The sequence below is a fragment of the Rhinolophus hipposideros genome, assembly GCF_964194185.1.
Source record: "Rhinolophus hipposideros genome assembly, chromosome: 17".
NCBI classification, from domain to species: domain Eukaryota; kingdom Metazoa; phylum Chordata; class Mammalia; order Chiroptera; family Rhinolophidae; genus Rhinolophus; species Rhinolophus hipposideros.
The window spans coordinates 27850781-27868209 of NC_138063.1; the positions used below are offsets into that span (position 1 = coordinate 27850781).

Consider the following 17429-nt stretch of genomic DNA (forward strand, 5'->3'; position numbering starts at 1 on the left):
TTATATAATTACTAAATGATTGCAAAACCAATATTATGCACTAGTTAGAATGGAAAAGGCTGCCGTTAAAGTCTTTCTATATTACACATTATTGTTCAAATCTTAAACACCCTTGGTCAAATGAAGCAAAGCTTCATCCTCATCAGAATCAAACTAAGTGCTATTTCTTTTCAAGCTACTAGAATGTACTTGATTCATGGTGAAACTAATTATTAGATTAAAATATCCATCTTCAACATGACTGTGTATCTCTCTATTGCCTCCTATGTTTTGTGTTGGATCATCCTGTAATTTTTACCTCAGTGAGGTTATGACTATGTATCCACATTCATCTGCTTCAGGAATTCATCTAATTGCCATTTCTCGTGTCTTATAAATACAGCCAAACCCATACAGAAAATTTCATTAGTCTTTATATTTCAATTCACTGCACAAGGGAGCATGTTCCCACTGGGAGAAAATCGACCGAGTTCCGTTTTGGGGAAGACAGACGGTGTGTTTTTGGTCTTTGATTGTATTACTTCTGAACTGTCCATGACACTGCAAGATTGCTGAGAAGAGGTCACCACTATTTACTGGTGGTCCTAAAAATACACCAACACTGAGCATTTGCCAGAGATACCACTAAGATTGGACCATAATACCTTTGGCATGAGAACTCTTGGAGGTTAGTACCCTAACCCTGCACATTCTAATAATTCTTCGAGGAGTATTTAATGTGTGCATTTGTTAACTCCCCACTGTGTGAGCAGCTAGCTTGGGAACATGAGAGAAAAAAGAGAAGAAACAAAGGAGAAAATGTGATTGTTAGCTTTAGGCAGTTTATTTAATGGGATCATAAGCATTTTGGAAATGTTGTAGAAGAAATAAATTTTATGTCACACAGACTGTGATGGTAATCTTAATCCTTATGAAGAGTATATTGATTAGCTCACCTGATGAAAACTCTGGTATGTGACCACATGATATAGAAAAATTGGACTGCTATATACCAGGCTAATGTCAAAATCAAACTGGATCTTTTGGACTACATCCTTGCTAACTTAAACATTTATCATGGACTCCACATTTCTAGTGCTTGTCTGTCTGACTCCTCAGCACTAACCTGATATCTCACCTTCCTGACCTGCCACAGGACAGAATGGTCAAGAGTTCTGCCTAGTATTTTTTTCATCTTTTCACTTTACCTGTCGTATTAGAGTACTCCAGAGAAACAGAACTAATTTTGTGTGTGTCTGTGTGTGTGTGTGTGTGTGTGTGTGTGTGTGTGTGTGTACATGGAGATAAAGAGAGATTTCTTTTAAGGAATTGGCTCACACAATTGTAGAAGCCAGGGAGTCTGAAATCTGAAGGGTAGAGAGGTAGGCTGGGGATCCAGAGAAGAGCTGATATTGCAGTTCAAGTCCGAAGGCAGTTGGAGGCAAAAGTTCCTCCTCCTCAGGGGACCTCAAGACAGTAATAAGAACATTGTTTCTAGTGTACCTAATTTTACAGAACTTAAAACATGTTGCATAGGAGCATCATTTAGTTATCAAAAAAGCCAAATAAAATATTTTTTTAGAAATGAAACACAGAGACTCAGAGGCTCAGAGACATTGAGTGAACATCTAGCTCTTACTACACAATGATAATATTATCCCTGGATGCCCCACCCCCTTACTTGTGAGAGTCCCCAACTCCCACCAACATGTTTCTGTTTCTCTGTACCCAACAGAGAATCCTGAGGTAGGATGATGCTATACTGCCCCTTTAGCGACCATGTCCTCCAGGGTAAGAACCAGAGGTTGATGGTGCAACAGGCTCAACTATTATGGTTTTCTACAGACAGTGACTGTTAGCATAAACAACACCCAATTTTTGACTGGATAACAAAATAACAAAATATGAAAAGCAATTTTGTGCCACATTTTTGTATTAATTGGCTACAATATTAAACTATAGTGTACTGTACACGGTAATAATAATTACCACAGTTTATAAAGATGTTTTTTGTAGTGTTAAGCACTCGGTTCCTTACTTTATGTACATGATCACATTGAATTCTGACATAATCTTCTGAAACTGTTGTAATTATTACAACTTTATGAAGGAAGAAACTGAGACAAGATATTCTGGAAAAGTCTCTTATTCCCTGCAGTTAGTAGGTGGAAAGCTGGCTTCCATTACAGGTCTGTCTGAATGCACAGCTCAAGCTTCCATTTTCTGCCTTTGAATCCCCACCACATTATCCATATAACAAAAGTATTATGGACTGAATTACATATCCCACAAAATTCATATTTTGAAGCCCTTACCCCTGATGTGATTGTTTTTAGAGACAGGGCCTTTAAAGAGGTAATTAATGTTAAATAAGATCACTTTGGGTGAGCCCTACATTCTGGTGTACTCATGAGAAGAGGAAGAGAACCAGGATTATGGGCACACAGAGAATAGGCCATGTGAGGACACAGCCAGAAAGTGGCCATCTACAAACCAAAGAGAGGCCTCAGGAGAAATCAAACCTGCCAACTCCTTAATCTTTGACTTTCAGCCTTCAGAACTTTGAGAGAATGCATTTCTGTGCTTAAGTCACCCAGTCTGTTGTTTTTGTTATGGCAGCCTAGCAAATTAACACATATACTATTAACACATTTTATAAGTATTGACCTACTTCCACATACCTTCACCCATTTCCATTGCTTTTTTATTAAAAAAAAACATAAAACAAATAAAGAAGTGCTTATGCTTTTATTACAATGATATTTTAATTAAAATAAAACAATTTTATAAAAAAAAATAATTCAAACATGATAAAAGTGTGTATAGTGAAAGATAATTCACAAACCCACCTTCCATGCCAGGAGTCTTTCCCTAGGAAAGCCCCTGTTAACTTTTCCTGCTTATACTTTCAGTGATGTTCTAAGTATACCCAAGTGTGTTGTATGCGTGTGTATTTATCAAAATAAGAAAATACTAGTCATATTCCTTCCAATTTTTTTAAATTTGTCAGAAATAATTCAATGGCCAACAGTTATGTTTTAAGGATATTTTAAAGTTCTAAATAAGGTTAAAAAACTAAAAAGGCATTGAAGCTTAAAAAGAAATAGAACAAACAGTGGCTTTATACCTCCTCCCCCCAACACCACCTTGTTTCTCTCTTAATAATTTTCCCTATCGTTTATTCCTCTATTTTGTATGCAATAATTTATGCTTCCATGTTTTGATTTATACATTTTAGACAGTATATCTATTGACTTACTCTTATAGGACAGGGAATTTCAGCTTTCTTAAAAAAACCTCCACCTACTTGCCCTTACCTATTCTCCCAATGAGGATATTTAGTTACTACACTTATTTTAATTTACAAAATAAGTAAGCTAAAATGTTTCAAAAGTTACAATAGATAGGGTTTAATTATAATTACAGAAATATTGTTGTTGACTGGCCATATATTTTACTATGATAACTTTTCTTAGAACAGATTTTGTTGTTATTGAAGTTATGATAGTCACTGAGTTTTTCATTTTTATAATTTTCTATTTATTTATTCATATTTCCCTAATGCTGTCATACACCTATCAACATTTTTTTCCAGATGCCCAGATTTACCACATAATCTACCAAATCACCTCTTCCTGTTTTCCTCCCTCCCTCCTTTCCGCTTCTTTTCTCTTTCTTCCCTTCCTTCTTTTCTTTATGTATGTAAGTATGTACGCATACATCTATCCGTCTAACTTTCTATCCTGAAGACCATCTTGTACATTCAAGAATCATTTCTCTTTAGGCCTTTGATTTACAAGTTGTTACTCTGAAACGTGCTTGCCTTTTATTCATTTCATAATTCCTGTTACCTGTATCTCACACCTTCTTTATTAGTTTTTGTTGTTGTTTATCCTCAAGAAGATCCTTATGATGTACATTTGTTGAGTCTTTACATGTCTTAAAATGCCTCTGAATGGGTAGAATTAAAAATAGCTTAAATATAATTTTCATACAAGTCTTTGAAGGCTCTCCTCCATTATCTTCTAGTTCACATTGTTGCTTTTGAAAAGTCTGATTTTATTCCAGTCCCATTTCTTATTGTGTAATACTCTCAGTTGTAGTTTAATTGATTCTCTTCATCTCTGCTTTATAATTTTTCAGTGCCGTCCTTCATTGTATTAATTTCCAATCCTTACTCAGAGAAATGTTGTCAACTGTGTAACTATTGTATTGGAATATTTCCAAGAGTCTTCCCTCCGACAAGCACAGTAACCCTTTTTGGAAGCATATCCACAGCAAGAATAGTACGATGTTCATTTGAGATGTTCACACAGTAGCCAGGTTATCATCAGCATAGATATTATATAGAGCATCAAAATATTAATAGAAGCTGGACAAATCTACTCTAGTGTCCCTTTTAATTATCTCTTGTGTAGTTCAGACCTAGCAATGCATAACATCATAACCTAATGCTATCTTGTTAAGACTTAATGTATGTCTCTTATTTCCTCACTAGATTGAATGTTCCTTTGTGAATAAAGACCATGACATATTGTCCTGTGTATTTCACCTGCCTAACACTTTACAGAGAATGTAAATAATTTTCAACAGGTTTCTGTTGATTATTTTCTTATGCATCCATTCATACAGTTTTAGCTCTTATCCTTCTCTTGGGTTCTTCAGTAATCAACCGCCACAAGTTAAACCTGATCTTAGCAAAGAGCAAAGGGAGGTATTGCAGAGGATATTTGGTGTTTCCTATTTTTCCTCTGCTCAAATATACTTTCTTCCTTTTTCTGTCCTCCTTTTCCTATGGGATGGATGCTCTTTTATTGTCACTTAACTTCTCAATGCCCTCAAATTAAGTGCACTAACAGTGCTTGTTCTTCAACTAGAAGGGCACTCCAAGGGGTTGTACAGAATGGAAGACTTTTATAGGAAGAAGGGTGTGGCAGGGGAGTTATTAGCAAAACAAAAAAAGAAAATTATTTTTAGACCAGGGCATCTTTTGGGAGGGAAAGGAAAGACAAGGATTTTATCAGGAAAACTGCCTTTCCTACCTACGGGGCCTTGTGGAGAGGGCCTATGTGACCGATTAACTCACTGGTGTTGACCAGAAAATTCCAGACTGGTTAATTAAGATTACATTTCTGGGGAAAGTGGAAACTGTAATTAGGTCAGGTATTCAGTCTAGAGTTGGTGTCATGGGCTTTAGCGTAAGTGATGCCATTCTGGGCCTGTCGTTTTCTCTTTAACACTTCCAAGTTATTGTACATGGCAGTTTTCCCAAATATTCTCCTGCCAATTACCCTGTGTGTTCTTTTATTTTTTTTATTTTATTTTATTTTATTTTATTTTATTTTATTTTATTTTATTTTATTTTATTTTATTTTATTTTATTTTTACATCCCTCACACCGTGAACCCCCCTCCCCCCATCTACCACCACCCCGACCTCACACCGAGCCATCACATTATACACATAAAATTATAGTTGGCATTCATTAATGTCCAGCCTCTGGTGTACAATGCCATGACCAGGCATCCACAGCACCCTGTGTGTTCTTGTTGCCTACTGTCTAATGCTAAACTAATGCCACAAATTTTAGGATTTTTTATCATGATAAAACCTCGTTTCTATTATTAATTTATTTATTAGTTAATTTAGTAACACTAACTGCTATTACAAACAAAAATCTTGCAAATTGTCAGACTAATGCTGATGCATGTATTTTTCCATACCATCAAGCAGTTAATTCTGACACTATCTACCTAGAAACAGCATCGGATCCTAGGATTGCTCAGTCGTTCAGGACTGTGGAACCAAGGGTCTTCACGATTCTGATTCGATTTGTGACTATAGCTTTAGAAATCATTTTGCTTTTCCTCCCTCTCTACACAGACCTACCTTTTTCCCTGGAATATCAGTAACCCTGAGGCAGCAGAAGGCAGCAGTCAGGACCTAACAAATGGTCACAAGGTCTGGATCTCTGAAAGGCTAAAGATAACATCGTGCCCTAAATTGTTTCAGCTTTTGAGCCCTAAGAAGAAATGACACCCCGGCTACTTTTCAATGAATCCAGACAGAGGGATACTGAAGCTGACCCCAGAGCTATCCTTAAGAACTGAAGGAATGACTTATTACGCTTATCTCACCTCCCACCAATCAACTCCCAACATGACAACGAACCTCTAACCCACAGTGTCTCATGATTTTGCCCTATATAATGTGTAATCTACATGCTAGCGGGGAGTTGGGTCTTTCAGAGTATGAGTTTGCCTGCACTCTGGATTGTCCAATTCTATAAACTACTTCCTTTCTACATTTCAAACTCTTGCTCACACATTTCTTTCGGCCAGTGCACGCAGGCAAATGGATTCAAATATAGGGGTTTGGTAACAATCACCCCCAATTTAGATGTCAGTTGCAAATCCAGGCTGTTACCTGTACTGAACAACTGGCACATATCTCCTCTGAGGAGGAGACAGAGGCTGTAAATTGAAATCAATCTCCAATGACCAATGATTTTATCAGTCATGCCTATGTAATAAAGCCTTCATAAAAAACAAAAGTGACCAGTTTTGGATAGCTTTTGGGTTGATGAAAACGTGGATGTGCTGGGAGAGTGAAGCACCCAGAGAGAGCATGGAAACCCTGTGCCCTCTGTGTGTGTGTGTGTGTGTGCGTGTGTGTAGGGAATGCGGTGAGACAAGGAAAATTCTCCTATCTGTGAGGAGGTAAGAAATCGATGTCTTGGTGGGTCACCTGGCAAGAAGGAGAGACCCACGATGATGTTCCTGGTCACAGAAACAATGAGGTTCACTCCAGACTTTGTTTTCCACTGCCCAGAAGAGATCCAAAGACATACCCTGGTCCTGTTACCCAGCAAACATTTTCCTAATTTTTATCACTTCATGATTTTGACCTACGTATATATGCTTGGAATCTCTATGATGTTTGTCATCTCTGCCACTCATTTAACAATTCACATAGATGAGCTTCCTTGTTAAATTTCAAGGACACAAATTGTCTGGGTGTTCCTTAAGAGCCTTCATCTAAACTAATTTATATACTCCATAATATCTAGCAAAATCTTTTGACATAGTAGTGATCAAGTAGCTTTTTTGATTAATTGATCATCTGTTCTAGGGTCTGAGAGACCCACAGAAAGGTTTTCTTTTCTCCTCCTGACACCAACCATGAGGTGTTTTTCCCAACACCACTTCTCCAACTCTCTGACATCAACTAAATGTCCCTAAATTCAATTTAATTCTGACACAATGTACTTGGAATTAGGATCAGACCCCACAAGGGCTCAGTTCCACAAGACTGCCCCCACTTCAGATACCAGTTGTGAGTTCCAGACCAACCATACTTCTGACTGATCTGCTATAAATTAGGGGTTCTTATGACCCCTCCTCAGGCTTGATAATTTGTTAGAAAGGCTCACAGAACTCAGAAAAGTACTTTAGTTTCTGTTACTAGTTTATTATAAAGGATGCAACTTAGGAACAGTCAAATGGAAGACATGCATTGGGCAAGGTGTCAGCGAAGATGAGTAGAGCTTCCATGCCTTCTCTGGGTGTGCCACCTTCCCTGCCTATCTCTCTTCTGCAGGCTTGAGAGAATGGGGCTGAAACTCATAGGCTTCTAATTAAGATTTGGTCATTCTCGCAAGCAGCATCCATCTGGAAACTATCTAGGGACCCACTAAGAATTGTCTCAGTTAAACAAGATATTCTTATCACTCAGGAATTCTAAGAGAGTTAGGAGGTCTGTGTGAGGAACCAGGGACAAAGACCCAGCATATACCATACCCACTTATTTCACTTGGTAAGTATAAGACAAGGCCTGTGCTGGGTATTGAGGAATCTGCTTTTCTGGTGCTGAGGAAAGTGAATCTGATTATATGCATGCTATAAACAAGACAGTATTTTTATAATGGACAAAGTGCACTTGGTAAATTAAAAGGGCTGCCACTGCGCTTCCATAATTCTTTTTTAGCTCTCAAAGTGAATAAAACAAAAATACAATAAGTAAATAAACAAGTAAATAAAATTGACAATAAAATCTTTATCATTTCTCTCTGTCTAGAAATATTATACATGACACATCTATCATAATGTTGTTTCTTTTTCTTTCTTTAGTATATAATGTCATTTCCTCTTTGGTGGAATGATCTACATAGGAATGTAACCATATTTTTTTTAAGTGAAAGTAGCTTTTTGAAGAAATTAATAAGTAAATGAATAAATATTCTGTGAAGGTTAGGTGTCAATAGACTGGATGAACTGAAATGCTACTACACCTTTAGTAAATGTATGAAACCTCATGATGTCACACTCCACTTATTTGGAATTATGGTCCTTCATTCTTGCTGGACTAAAGTTAGCTCTGATTTGACTATTTAAAAACCGTTAAAGTCATAATGGTAAAATGGAAAAAAAAACAAAACATATTTATCTCTTTTCCTACTGAAGGCCAATAAAATTAGCACTTTAGCTGCATAAATAAAATGAATGGGTTCGTCAAAAAATGGTTCCACTAAATAGATAAGCATGTCTTTGCTTTGTTAAAATGTAAAAACCTGTGACAAAAAAATCCTTCCAGTCTCTTTCCAGGCCCAGCACAGCCATGGCTCATGGTCCCAAGAAGCATCTGAAGCATGGTGCAGCTCAAAAGTATTGGATGCTGGATAAACTGACCCGTGTCTTTGGTCCTCATCCATCTGCCGGCCCCCCAAGCTGAAGGAATGTCTCCTTCTCATCATCTTCCTAAGGAACAGTCTGAAGTATGCCCTGACAGGAGATGAAGTAAAGAAGATCTTCATGCACCGGTTTATAAGATTGATGGCAAGGTCCAAACTGATGCAACCTCCACTATTTGTTTGATGGATGTCATCAGCATTGTTAAGACTAGAGAAAATTTCCATCTGATCTACAACACCAATGTTTGCCTTGCTGTTCGTTGTATTACACTGAGGAGGCCAAGTACAAGTTGTGCAAAGTGAGAAAAGATCTTTGTGGGCACAAAGGAATCCCGCATCTCATGACTCATGATGCTTCCACCATCCCCTACCTTGATCCCCTCATCAAGGTGAATGACACCATTCAGATTGATTTGGACTCTGGCAATATTACTGATATAATCAAGTTTGACCCTGGTAGCCTATGCATGGTGACCACAGGTGCCAACCTGGGAAGAATTGGTGTTACTACTGACAGAGTGGCACCCTGGTTCTTTTGATGTGGTTCATGTGAAAGATGCCAATGCAACAGATTTGCCACCCAGCTCTCCAACATTTTTGTTATTGGCAAAGGCAACAAACCATGGATTTCTCTTCCCTGTGGAAAGAGTATCCACCTCACCATTGCTGAAGAGAGAGATAACAGACGGGCGGCCAAACAGAGCAATGGGTGAAATGATCTCTGCGTGACGTGATTGGGAAGAATCTTCATCCCCAATTAAAGATAATATATATACATATATATATATATATATATATATATATATATGTGTGTATATATACATAGATGCATATATGTATATGTACATACATATATATATTTATACATATATACACATATGTGTGTATATGTATATATATACATACATGTATATATATGTATGTATGTATATATATAAATCCTTCCAGCTTTAGAAAAGCATTAGTCTCCTACTCTACAATCTTTGTAATGAGAACTTAATGTGTCACTAATTCTGGAGACTATAACTGGGGATTCATGAAAACTGTTGGACCTTCCCATACGAAGACAAATCACGTCAAACATTTGTTTCTTACTAGACTTTATTTTTTACAATAGTTTAGATTTTCAGAAAAACGGTGAAGATAATAGAGAGTTTCTATACACCACTTAGTTTTTCCTATAATTATCTTAAATTATATGATGCATTTAATATAATTAGTAAATTAACATTAATATATTGTTATTAACTAAAGTGCACATGTAATTTATGTTTCCTTGGTTTTCACCTAATGTCCTTTTTCTGTTCTGTGAGTCCATTAAGGATACATTACATTTAACAATAATTTCTCCTGAGATTCCTGTTGATTGTGACAATTTCTCAGACTTTTCTTGTTTATGACCTTGAGGACCACTGGTGAGATATTTTATAGAATGTCCCTCAATTTGGATTTGTTTAATAATTTTCCCATGATTAGACTGGAGTTATTTTTTTTAATTTTAATTTTAATTTTTGGAGGACTACAAAGATAAAGTGACATTTTTATCACATTATATCATGAATATATATTGTGAACATGCTTTATCATTGCTGATGTTGACTTTCATCACCTGGCTAAAGTAGTGTTTATCAGATTTCTTGCATGTAAAATTACTATTTTTTTGGACCCTTTTACATACTTTTCCATTTGGAAGTAAGGCACTATGTGCAATCCGCACATAAGGAGTGGGCAGTTGGGCCCTACCTTTTTGAGGGGAAAGTGTCTACATAAATTATTTGGAATTCTTCATGAGATATTCCCCTTTCTCTCCATGTGTTCATTTACTAAATTATTTACTTATATCAGTATAAATTCATCAGTATTTAATTTATACTTTGGATTATAACCCCATGCTACTTTATTTTGTTGATCAGATTGTTCCAGATTTAGCCATTATGAGCTCATGATCTTCTGATATACCCCCATCTTTTTTTTTTTTAGGCATTTCCTTTCTTTCTGTCACTCTAAGATCTAAGATACTCTAGTTTCATCTTGTATATTTCTTGTCCCCATCCTAATATCAGCCATTTCTCCATAAGCCTTGGTCCCTATTTTTGAAGAATGGCATTAGAAACCAAGATGAGAGCAATAGGTGTGCTCATTTCTACTGATGTGTTGTTTCTGAGGCTCCCACATGGCAAGGAAAAGTATGTAGGTATACACTAACCAATGTAAATACACATGCCTATAAGTATTTCTATATCTATTTATCAGTAAGAGTATTAAAATAAACATGAGTTCACATTGATATCCCCAGCTCTAATCCATTACCATATTACCATTCCATCCTCCTCCAGGTATTTATCTATAAACCTCTACGCCACTAGTGAGACACTCAGCCCCCAAACACACTCCACTTACTTAAGTGTTTAATTCTATATTGAATGCTTACTATGCATAACAGTATGGTGGTACCAAATTTGTTAACCTCTACCCAAATAAGAACAACTTTACCAACTAGTACAGTGCTTGATCTTTTTCTTTTGCGTTTAGCTTTACATACTCCTCTCATTTCGAAAGTGACTTAGATCATAACATTGCCCCTATACCCCTTTCAGTGAGGTAATTGTATACATTTGTAATACATTTATATTATCTTGTCACATTCTGCATTTATTCTGTGATTCCTCTGACTTCATAAATGACTTATTTAATATGTATACATTAGGTTCATTCTTGTGTTGTAACGTTTGATGGGTGTTGACAAATACATCGTGTCATGTAATCATTCTACAGTATCATCATAGAATACTTTCTTCACTCTTCACACTGAGAATCTGAAGGTAAAACCCACAAAAATGTGCCCCTCCAAGACTGCAGCCTCCATAAGTTTTTCACCTTCATGCTAGTCTACACTCAGACACTAGTAATTTTTGAGAATTACATTTAAGTGTTCCCATAGTTTATGGTGCAGGAGATTGTGCCTATGACTCTGTATTTACCTCTCCAGATTTTTGGTTTGTCATAGACCTCAGTTCTCTGATGTGTTCAATACAAGTAGTTGATTTTCAGGTTTGTTCAGGTATTTGTTTGTTTCAAGAATGGGAGTGATGACTTCCAAGCTGTTTACATGTATCAGTTAAAATTGTAAGTCAATATGTCAAATAATTTTATGGGGAGAGGAAAATTTATCTGTTTTCTTAAGCAAATATTCTTACCTCATTCGCCATACCTCATTATAACTTGAAAGTGCCCATATCTTACCTCTAATGAAGCCTTGGCCTACAATTTTGTTCAAGTGAACACTGTCTTATATTTGGTTTTCTTTGTTTTGTCCTTACATCCAGAAAGGTACATGAAGACTTATAATTTTATAACTATGAAAAATTTTCTAATTTCTATATTAAAAATACATCAATCTACTATGAATAAAATAATTTAAATATAAAAATAAACATATTTCAAAATCTTAAGTTATTAGAGGTTGTTATCCAAAGTAATTGAATCATTTTTCTGAATCATTTTCACAAGATACATTTTTTGGTAGTGGTCTCTATTTTTTATAATGCCTAATTAGTTAATTTTCTTCCTTGAAAAAACTATACATTATATATTTATCACTATGCTTGGAATAATTCAGGCAATAAAATGTTATCTCAGGAAAGTGCTCTTGCATTATCCTTTTTTATTTATTTGTTTGTTTTAGTACTGTGTCACTCCATTTCTTTTATTTTCTTCTTTGAGAACTCTTCTTGACAGATTAAATTCCAGATTCACCTTTTTTTTCTGACCTAAAGAACATATGTCTAGAATTGCAGGATTGTGCGAGATTCCTCTAGATATTATCTATTACACATCTCAAATAAAAAGTGAATTCTTTCTAACTACATCACTCAAAACAAACCATCTATTGTTTGAATAACTACAATGGAAGTTCCAGGATGTTGGTGAAAGAAATGGAGTAGTTTGTAAACCTTTCTGAATCCTTCTTTAATAAAAATAGAGCCATGAGGAAAATAAAACAAAAACCCATGGGTTGTCTTCAAAACTATTAGGTGGCAAAGTATTCCCATTAACCCCAAAATGTATGCAATAATTACAGTATATCAGCTTCTTGACAACAGTAAATTTCTAATCATGCTGTTCAATATTACTTCTTTTCTTATAGTGATTATTTCAGATTAGGTGTACTCCTAATTGGTTGATTCTTTAGTTGGTTCTTGAATACAAAGAAAACAGAAGCACACAGACATCTCATCATTAAGCAGCCACCACCTATATTTCTTAAATATTTAGTATTTACTTAAAGTGACATTTTAAAACTCAATAACTATTAATTGCAAAAAAGGAAATGAAACTTAGTAGAGCATATATTCTGCAGTGAGGCCTTCATAAACACTAACTGCATAGCTCTAAAATTTACCATGTGTGTGCTCTCCTTTCTGAGAGAAGAAAATACATTGGGTATAATTTTTGAACAGTAAAATATTGGTATTAATTTCTAATAAGTGGCAGGGTGGAACAGCCAAACTAACAAACAAATAAAAATAAAAGATAGAAACTTTTTTTTTTTTCTCTGCAATGGCTGGCCCTCTCACTGCTAATCCAGACTGTCCATGACCTTTGAGTTACAATTCCAATTCTAGCCTACCTGAAGCCTGCCTCGGTCATATTACCCTATGAACATCTATCCTTTAAGACTGGTTTAGTATCACCTAATTTCCCTCATGATTCTGTATGTTATTAAATTAATCTTAGTTGTTCTAAGATATGATATGGTCTAAGATATGATATGGTCATGTTGTTCTAAGATATGATATGATCATGTCTGTCTCCTCAGTGAGAACTTGAGTCCTTTTGGAGCAAGATCACCTAGTGATTGTTACCTGTCTTGTACTTAGTTGTCTTTGGATTTTCCTTATATCCAGAAAATCACATGAAAACTTATAATTTTACAACTATTGACAATTTTCTAATTCCTATATGTAAAGCATATTAATCTCCTATGAAGAAAAATAAGTCGAATATAAAAACTAAATATCTTTCAAAATCTTAAATTACTAGAGGCTCTTACCCAAAGCAACTGATTTTTTTTCTTTTTTTCTGAATCATTTTCACAAGCTATAATTTTTGGTAGTGGTACATATGTCAAAATTTAAGGCCCAAAACTCCTGACCCATCAATCTTTGCTTCTTTCTTCATGGTATATGTCCTTTGTTCTTAACCATTCTTATCTATTCGCCAACACCTGATTATAATATAACTTACCAGTGAATACCTGTCTCTAAAGCTTTGTTGCAATATTCTTTCCACACAGAAAACTTTCACCCCTCCTTTTTGCTTTTATACGTCTGATCCACAAGCTCATCTCATATCTTCCCTATTCCAAAAGCCCTTCTTATTTTATCCCACAGGATTCACTACCATTGCACTTATTGGCTATATAGAAATTAATTACATTTTGCATTTTATGTTATCTCTAGTGCTTTTTTTTTTTTGGTTTTATCATTTAAATTTTCATGAAATTTTTCTCATCTGCAAAAAATTAAAAAAGCTTTCTGAATGAAAATATTTCTTTGATTTATTATATCCCCCAAATGCCTAATACTAAGGAAATACATAAATATGCAATTCATAATTGATTAATTTAATGTCTTAAACATCAGGCATTTCATCCCAAAATGGTAGGCTAAAGACATCGTTCACCTCAGGCCTGAAGATCCTGTGCAGAGAGCTCAATGTTAAGGATAAAAAAAATGGAAGGGGAGTGGTAATGAGTCTAGAACCATTTAAAAGAGATAAAGGAAATTGGCAAAAGTACCGAGATAATGTATTTCTTCTTTTCTAAAGGCACAGGAAAGTACCGATTTGATTGAGGAAAATGGCTTGGTTTTGAGGAGAAATAGAAAATTAAAGGTAAAAAGTAGATGCCATATGAAACTGAGATGTAAAATAGTACAGGAAAAATTAAATTAACCCAAAAGAAATTAGGAACTGACTTAACATTCTGAGAATTTCAATTAAGAATCAATCCTTAGCTAACCTTGTCTTCCTTCAAAATATTTACTTAGCATTTATTATGGGCAAAGCACTGTTCTATATATATATATATATATATATATATATATATATATATATATATATATGTATATATATATATATATGGTATAATATGTCTCATAACTTTTGTCTTAGAAAGGCTTATAATTTCTCAATGAACTGCCAATACCACCTTTGTCACTAACTTTCTAATGAATCTTGGATTAGAGACTTTGTCTCCCAAATTTCCATGTTCTTCTTCAGGAAAATGATAGGGTTGGACTAGATGAGTTTTTTTTTTTTTTTTTTTTTTCTCTAACACTCCACAACTGGATGAAAAAAAGGCCCAGTCATTTTCCTTCTTAAGATAGTCCTGCCACTTTATGCCCCCAAACATTTGTTTTCTGTCAAAGACAAAGCTTTTAATACTTAACTGACTGTGGTAACAGGATGGGATTTTGACATTCACCACACCTACTGCCAAAGGAGAAGGAAGCCTCTGGGAAGGCTAATTGTTGGACCTGTCATTCTGAGGGCATGCACAAATGAAAAATTAGCTGATGCCGGTGGAAGGTGTAGAAGCCTGTGGTTGACACGTGCAGGAGATGCAAGTGCTTTAGAAGCTGCCAAGAACAACCCGGTAGTTACCTTGGTAATGAGAGCAAAGCTTGGGAGGTAAAGCTTGGTTGGAAAGAGAAGTCTATCTGTCGGAAAGTAGATCTGTATGCATCTGCAGTGTGGGCAAGGAGAGCAAAAGTGCTGTTCAGGAGGCAGGATGTACCTGTTAGATTTCCATTGACAGCTGTCACTTCTACCTTCGCGGTACACTATAAACAGGACTTCTCTCACACCTCCTGAAAACTATTGTTTTGGTTCTCATTTCTACAGGTTTTACTGGTAAGTTTCAGTTCTGGCTCACACATTTACTGTATCACCAAGTTGCAGTGGTGAATCTCAGGTATGTAGAAATAGCTGGATGAAAACTTATTTCCTGCAGCTCTAGTTTCTTCGCATGCTGCCCTACTGTGCCCCCTTTCTCTCTAGACAAAACAAGTGATCCTTCCTTCTTTCCAACCTATGAAAATATTATAAATCCTTGGAAATGCAACCTAAGTCCCATTTATCATGTTTCTATTCTCTTTGTTTTCATGATGCAAAGTACATCAGATATAATTTTTGAAAGGTAAGAAATCACCTTCCACGACTAGTGTTGTTTTCATTTATTTCTTCTTTTCGGTTATTAGCTAATACTTAAAGCCTTATGTTATTCTTGGGTTTTAATCTGACTTCCCAAATAGTCAATAGCTATCGTGAGGACATTCAGCATGGTTTCTTTTCGTCTGTATCTGCCATAGTACATTGTATCGTATGGGATACTTATTAGATATTTAAAATTTTCAAAGAGATCTTTGGCTTGATTTTCTCAGTTATAAAACAAACAAACAAAAAAAAACATCAGAGCCTACTACTCTGGGGAGTTTTATGTTTGATTGACTGCCGCAAATGGACTGGACAGATCTTAATGATGTCAAGTCATTGATAAAGGTTTACAAGAGTCTGGATTAACCTTTTGCATTCCTTTAAAAGAGCAGATTACCTCACAGACCACAGTGCAAATGTCAATGACTCATGGCAGAGAATTGGGTCCAGCTGGTACACAGCTTAATCATTAGCTCTAGAAAGTGCTAATGAAATATACTCTCGCACTTGTTTGGGAGAGTGTGTAAGTTAATATCAGCCCCCTAATATGTGTGGGTATATTAAGATTATTAGGCTGTGAAATCTGGAGAGATGAAAGTGCATGGCTCTCTTTAGCCTCATGAAAACCACTAATTCAATGTTATTTGATGTGATTCACCACTAAAGCACAGTTTGCTGTGATTGATGCATTCAACCACACCAATAAATTAAACAAAACAAACAAACAAAAACAAACAAACAAACAAAAAACAAGTAGAAAATTTGGGATGGTCCATGTGACACCAGTGGTTCTGGATCAGATCAATATCTGAGTCAGACTCTCTGTAAGTAGAGGGATCACACATTCGGGGGACAAAAATGGTATTTTAAGAGCTCATGGAGTCTTATCTACAGGTAGAAAGCCATTACAGGGGTACCTCGGGTTTTGAACATCTCCATTGACGAATATTTTGGTTTATGAATGCTGTAAACCCGGAAGTAAACACTTCGGTTTTTGAACACAACTCAGAAGTTGAACATGTCGCACGGCTTCTGCTGAGTGCAAAATCGTGAGGCCTAGCTGTCGGCTGTTTTTGAACGTTTCAGAACTCGTAGATTACGTTTGAAACCCAAGGTACCACTGTACTTCCTTTTAGAGAATGGATTAGAAATGAGAGAAAAAGAGAAAGCATTCTAATTGCTTTTCATATCAGAATTCTAGTCTCTTCCTGAGGAATGGTGGTTTTTCCCCTGACCTAGGGAAAGCATGCCCTGAATAATAACCTCCACTTTCTTTTGGCTTATCTTAGCTTGTCTGTCTCTTTAACTTGATTCTAATAGATTCCTGCTCAATGCAAATATTTTCATAAAAATGAAGCAAAGTAAATGCAGAATGGGTTGAGTTGAGTTGGTATGGTCAATGTGCAGATTCACTCATCACAGAGTAAATGGCTGTCAAAGCATGATACTGATGTGAAGCAGATAGGTAACATACTGCCTGTCATGTCCTGAGACTCAGGCCACATACTTGTGAGAATGTAAAGAGCTAGAATCAGAACAGGAG

The 17429-nt window shown here is 35.8% G+C and overlaps 1 pseudogene across 1 annotated transcript; it reads left to right on the top strand.

Annotated features, from left to right (window-relative positions):
* The first annotated feature begins 8595 nt into the window (after nucleotides 1–8595).
* Nucleotides 8596–9381, top strand: LOC308509768 (small ribosomal subunit protein eS4-like; annotated as a pseudogene). Its single transcript has one exon. The product of its transcript is annotated as a small ribosomal subunit protein eS4-like (transcript).
* Nucleotides 9382–17429: the final 8048 nt, after the last annotated feature.